We start from the raw sequence: 6,000 nt of genomic DNA, 5'->3' as shown, positions 1-6,000 counted from the left end.
CCCCTGCCATGGGCAGGGACACCTCCCACCAGACCAGGCTGCTCAAAGCCCCATCCAGCCTGGCCTTGAACACTTCCAGGGATGGGGCATCCACAGCTTCTCTGGGCAACCTGTGCCAGTGTCTCACCACCCTCACAGTAAAGAATTTCTTCCTGATATCTAATCTAAATCTCCCCTCTTTCAGTTTAAAACTGTTACCCCTCATTCTATTGCCGCACTTCCTCATAAAGAGTCCCTCCCCATCCCTCCTGTAGACCCACTTGAGGCACTGGAAGGGGCTATAAGGTCTCCCCGGCGTCTTCTCTTCTCCAGGCTGAACAACCCCAACTCCCTCGGCCTGTCCTCACAGGAGAGGTGCTCCAGCCCTCGGATCATCTCTGTGGCCCTCCGCTGGACCTGTCCAATAGGTCCATGTCCTTCCTGTGCTGGGGGTCCCAGAGCTGGACACAGTACTGCAGGTGGGGTCTCACCAGAGTGGAGAAGAGGAGGATGGACGCGGATCTGCTCAGCTTTACTGTGCCTTGTCACTGCAGGAGATGGGCAGCGGCTTGGGACGTGTGTGCTGGGAGCCCCCAGCATCTCCTTCAGCTCTAAGATAGGCAGGTGCCAAAAGGCAGGCTCTGAGCCGCCTCTACAAACCCATCCGGTAACATTTGCCTTGAACCTCTGACAACACGCTGGGAGACCTGGTTAGCTCCAAAGCCCCTTCCCCGCACCACAGGTGGAGGGATTGAGCCGAGGGAGGCTGTCAGCAGCAATAAGCGATCTCCTCCATCAGCACGCAGCCCCAGCTCCCTGCACGGCTCTGCCTGCCGCTGGGTGAGGCCTCTTCCTCTGGGGCTCTGACTCATGCCCACATGCGTGAGCAGGATGCGCATCACGGGCCAGCCCCGGGTCCCCAGCTTGGCTCCCGGAGCCCTGCGGGAGCAGCCCTGCCGGCATCCGGCAACCAAAGCCCTGCTGGTGATCCTGAGCCCCACCCAGCACCCAGGACTGAAGCTGGATGCGACTCCAGCATCTTCCCTCCAGCACAGAATGACGTCCCAGGATGGACCATCTCCTGGCTGTGGCTATCAAAGGCGCTCCTGTCTCCAGCAAGCACGGCTTGCCCCACCAGCCTGCAGGCAGGGGGGGTCCCTCATGGCTGGAGTCCAGGTCCCATCCTGATGTGTCTAAAGCACTCTCCCTGCAAAACCACCCTTGCCCCACGCTGGAGAGAGATTTTTCAGGGCTTCCGCTGCAGTTAGAACATCTACATCAAGCTCCCGGGCCACAGCGTGGCACCAGAAGGTGCTCCCTCTCTAGCCGAACCACAAATCCTGCTTCTCCCCAGGCACCAGGAAAAAAGAAGAGGAGATTGAGAAAAATGTTACCAAGTCAGGAAATAATTCTGGAGGAGGGGGAGTAGTTCCTCTAACCCCGCACATGGGGAAAGAAAAATATTTGCTGACTTTGCCTTATTTTTTAATTTATTGTTTTGCCAGCTGCTGAGATAAAAGGACAAAGCTCTGCCTGCTGTAATGAGGCAGGCGGTCAAGCATGCCTTTGCAGCACAGAGAATCTGGCCGGGACACCAGTGACGAGCGGGGAATAGTCCAAAGAGTTCACAGGACACATCCCTTCAAATCCCTCTTTGCAACAGCAAGGGCCGGACACTTGCTCGTTCTTCCTCACATGAAAGTTTGAAGTCTCCTGGAGATTATTAACTTCAGTGGACCGGGCTCTTACATATTAAGGATCACAAGACTCATGATAAAAAAGAATCCCATGAGTTCGCTGATTAAGCCTTTCTGTTCCCTGGGCTCCCGTCCCCATCGCCCTTGGTGCCGCGGCTGCCTCCAAAGGCTGCTGCCCTGCAGAGAGCGCGGCCGCTCTGCGTTGCCCGTGGTCCCTGCAGGGAGCAAGGGCAGCACAAAGTCCCTCCAAAACTGAGCCAGTCAGTCCTCTTCAGTGGTTCCAGTCTTCTCCTTGTGTTTTGGAGCATATCCGCTTTCCAAGCGACGTAATTTAACCGAGCAGGGCCAAGCTCTGCTCCAGAATTCAGTGCCACAGGACTCCGAGACCCCAAAGTACACGTAGGGTGTCAAAGGCAGACAAGCAACATTTCCATAGGAAGGTCCTTGGTTAAACACCAAGGTGGGCATCAGTGGCCCACGGAGTCACAGAATCATGGAATCATAGAATCATAGAATCATTTAGGTTGGAAAAGACCCTTGGGATCAAGTCCAACCATCAACTCCACTCTACAAAGTTCTCCCTTACACCATATCCCTTAACACCACATCTAAACGAGTCTTAAACACATTCAGGGATGGTGACAAATGGAATAGTTTGGGTTGGAAGGGACCTTAAAGATCATCTCGTTCCAACCCCCTGCCATGGGCAGGGACACCTCCCACTAGACCAGGCTGCTCAAAGCCCCATCCAGCCTGGCCTTGAACACCTCCAGGGATGGGGCATCCACAGCTTCTCTGGGCAACCTGTTCCAGTGTCTCACCACCCTCACAGTAAAGAATTTCTTCCTAATATCTAATCTAAATCTCCCCTCTTTCAATTTAAAACTGTTACTCATCCTATTGCTCCACTCCCTGACAAGGAGTCCCTCCCCATCCTTCCTGTAGGCCCCCTTTAGGTGCTGTGTCCCTGTGCTGCAGGGGGGACATCGCAGGGGCAGCCTGACAGGCACCTGCACTGCTCCCATACACATCTGTAGGCATCTGCTGGTGCTTCTCCTGGGGCCAGGTGGACCTGTTAGCTCAACAGCATCCTGCCTTCCCCCCGATCCAGGCAGCTCAGGCACAGGCACGAGGGTGGGGAGGAGCAGGGTTCACCACCATCCTTGTCAGCCAACAATTTCTCACAAGCACCGGGGTGGGTTTTACCCTGTGCCTGGGGTTTGAGGGCCGGTTGCCCCCTGTTTTGCAACGAAGGCAGCCGGTGAGCTTTGTGAGCCTTACTCTGCCGCCTTTACTCACCAGGGGAAACGCTTACTCACACCAGGCATCCCGCTGCCCATCTGCAAAGTCATTGTCAGCAGGCATGAGAATCTCATGCAGCCTTTTGCCCCAAATTATGTCGATACTTTGCCCCCGGTTGCTAGCACGGCAAAGAAAACTCGCAGCATTTGAACCTCAGCGAGACTGGAAATCTGACAAGTGGAGACTTGACGGGGATGTTATCACAAGGCCCAACAATGGCTTTACACTCAATTACATTTATGGTTTCTGTGATTCATCTAAGTGTTTATGGCTTTGTCACTACCTGGAAGTTAAAAAAAGGGGGAAAAAAAAAAAGAAAAAGGAAAAGGGAAAAAAGCCACCCTGCAATGAACAATTTGCTGGTGCAAGACGTTGGGTGACATAGGAGAAACTGAGCAACTACCTCAGGTGGTGGGGAAGAGTCATTTTCTGTGGTGACCGGAGCTATATTTGATTTCTTAGGCAATGTCAGCTTTTGCATGCTACATTCTTTGGCTAATGGCCAGCGCGATGTGTAATACTTTAGCCACACTGTTGTTACTTAATCCTTTCCTAATCTGCAATTTGCGCAAGAGGAGTAAAATCTAAGCAAAGCCACTGAGAACATCTCCACTAATAATTTATCAAACTCGACTTTTGTTGTTGGCAGGAGACGGCAGTCGGTGGAGGTGAATGCTTTCCCACAGCAGCCCGTGTGATAAACACGGGGCAGCTGATTCACGCCGCGCTTATTTTGTGTCACCCACCCTTCGTGTCACCCTGGTATTTCTTCGAGCGATAAGCCGCCCTTGCGCGCTCGCAACGCGCTCGCCGAGGTCCCCGGTTTCATCTCTTTCTGCAAATTGCACATTAATTAACCATTAATAACAGTGGGAGCTGCATGCAGAAATCCACGCCCGCTGCGACGAGGCCGTGCCCGCCGTGAGCAAGTGCCTCATTAATTAATCACCTGGGTTTCAGCGCCCCGGCTGCCCCCGCAGCCCCGCGAGACAAACGTCCCCGGAGAGGAAAGAGCCCTGACGCTCGCCAGCCCTAATCCCGCCGTAAAGAAAAGCGTTACCTCTTGCTCTATGAATTTTATTTATTTTTGGTCCTCTGGGCAGCGCTTGCCGTTGTTAGAAACATGATTGCTTCATACAGTTATGTTAATGTTTGCATTTGACAGAATGTAATTGATACTTCTGCTGCTCCGGCTTCAAAGCCAAATTAGGAAATGAAGTGCTGCGCTTTAGCTTGTTTAGCTGGTTAAATACTGTAAATAAATACATGCAGGGCAATGAAAACTAATGAGTTTTCTTTAAGGCATTTTCTAAATAGCTGGCTTCATAAAAAAATTTAAAAAAAAAATAAATAAATAAAAGTTCCTGCTGTGAACTCATATCCTGAAGGATTTGTCGTTTTGCTGCAATGAAAATTGATCCTGGCTGAAATCTGAACTCTGGATTTCACTTGGAGAACAGGATTTTGCAAGTTATGGAGGAATCGTGGTAAGAACTGTTGCAAATTTCACGGTACTTTTACCAACAATAGTTCTGAGAGAGGTTGCATTTAACAAAGCCATTTTTTGCAAGGGATTAATTCAGACCGTGGTTACATGTCAAGCTATTCTTCTCAGTGCTCGCTAGGAAAACATCATATTTGTAAGAAGCATTTGCGTAGGATATTTCTTTGTGCTGCTAAATCCGTGCGGTGCCATAATGCTAAATGTTGGGTTGTTTGTTTTTTTTTTTTTCCCCTGACAGAATGCAACAGCATGAAAAAAGTGGGGGAAAAAACCCTGCTTTTGTATAAAGAGATAAAGCGATTTGCTTGACAGAATGCACTCAGAACTGATTGGATAAAATGGGTTTTTCAAGTGATCCCTCAGGCCCACCCTCGGTGCGTTAAAGCAGAGCTGGAGAAGAGCTTCGCACCGGGTTTGTGATCCAGCCAAGTGCAATCAATCTCTGTCGGGTGCATCTCCATGCAAAATTGCTCTTCCCCCCCTTTTCTTTCCTAAATAATACCTGGGTGCAGAAGTGCCTTTGACTGACCCAAAGGTGTTCTCCTAAAGTCAGGGCACTTTTTAGCATGGGTAGAACTGAACTTCTCCCAATCCTTCCTAATTAACTGCAAATAACCTCAGCAGTATCACCTGCTTGGCAAAGAGATGCTGACCTTAAACCTGAGCTTGCTGAGCTGGCTCTTTTACCTGGCACTTTAAGAGGAAGCCGGTTTATAAATTCTGCTGTGCTACTTGAAAAGAAAATTATTGAACCGATGCCCAAAATGCAGCCGAAGTATCAAAAGTCGATAAAAATGTACACTGAGGATGTAAGATCTATCCTGACTGGGAGGTGGTTTGATGCCGGTTTAGGACGGAGCCCAGGATGTTGTGAAAAAACCCAGCCTTTCTGGTGTTTTCCGCAGCAAACGGAGGAGGACTGAAGACTCCCAGCGCTTTTGAGGGAGGCCAGCAATATCTTGCAACTTCAAGATGAAGACGGTTGACCAGCTCTGAGAAAAACACGAGAGATCCGGACAGTCCTCATCCAAAAAGGTCCATTTAAAAATAGACGAATTATGACTCTCTCAAAAAGAAATGTACGCATTGCATAAATCAAAGTTCTCACACCCACCATCAAAGTTTAATCACTTAATACGCTGGTTCTTTCAACATGCTCTGAAACTTTGTATACAATAATACAAACGATGGGGTTACGAAGCAATAGCAATTTATTCTGCTGTACAAACGGATGTTGCATTATAATCCCTAAAGCAACACAGAGGCTGTTTGCAGATGTTACTACAATTTGGCGTTTATTTTAATTGCTCTACAGTGTAGCTCATGTGAAATAAAGTCATGGGATGACCTACGCATTCACCTACTAAGGGTGACTTAATTGCAGGGGGGGAAAAAAAAAAAAAAAAAAGAAGAAGAAGTGTTTTGAAAGTTTTCAAGGTTTCATCAAAACGTGAACCTCCTGCAGTTGTTTTAAAAGGATGCACCAGGGCTCCTGTCCAAGCCTGAGAGCGTGGTGGG

At 49.5% G+C, this 6,000-nt stretch overlaps 1 long non-coding RNA gene across 1 annotated transcript; it reads left to right on the top strand.

The window, feature by feature from the left end:
- Positions 1 to 3,799: 3,799 nt before the first annotated feature.
- Positions 3,800 to 5,893, top strand: LOC134510822 (uncharacterized). Its single transcript, XR_010069739.1, has 2 exons — positions 3,800 to 4,465; positions 5,388 to 5,893. It is a non-coding gene; the product is annotated as an uncharacterized LOC134510822 (long non-coding RNA).
- Positions 5,894 to 6,000: the final 107 nt, after the last annotated feature.

This window comes from Chroicocephalus ridibundus, chromosome 2 (genome assembly GCF_963924245.1).
Source record: "Chroicocephalus ridibundus chromosome 2, bChrRid1.1, whole genome shotgun sequence".
In the NCBI taxonomy this organism is placed as follows: domain Eukaryota; kingdom Metazoa; phylum Chordata; class Aves; order Charadriiformes; family Laridae; genus Chroicocephalus; species Chroicocephalus ridibundus.
Note: the sequence above shows the minus strand (reverse complement) of the source record. Positions and strands in the feature narration are given on the sequence as shown.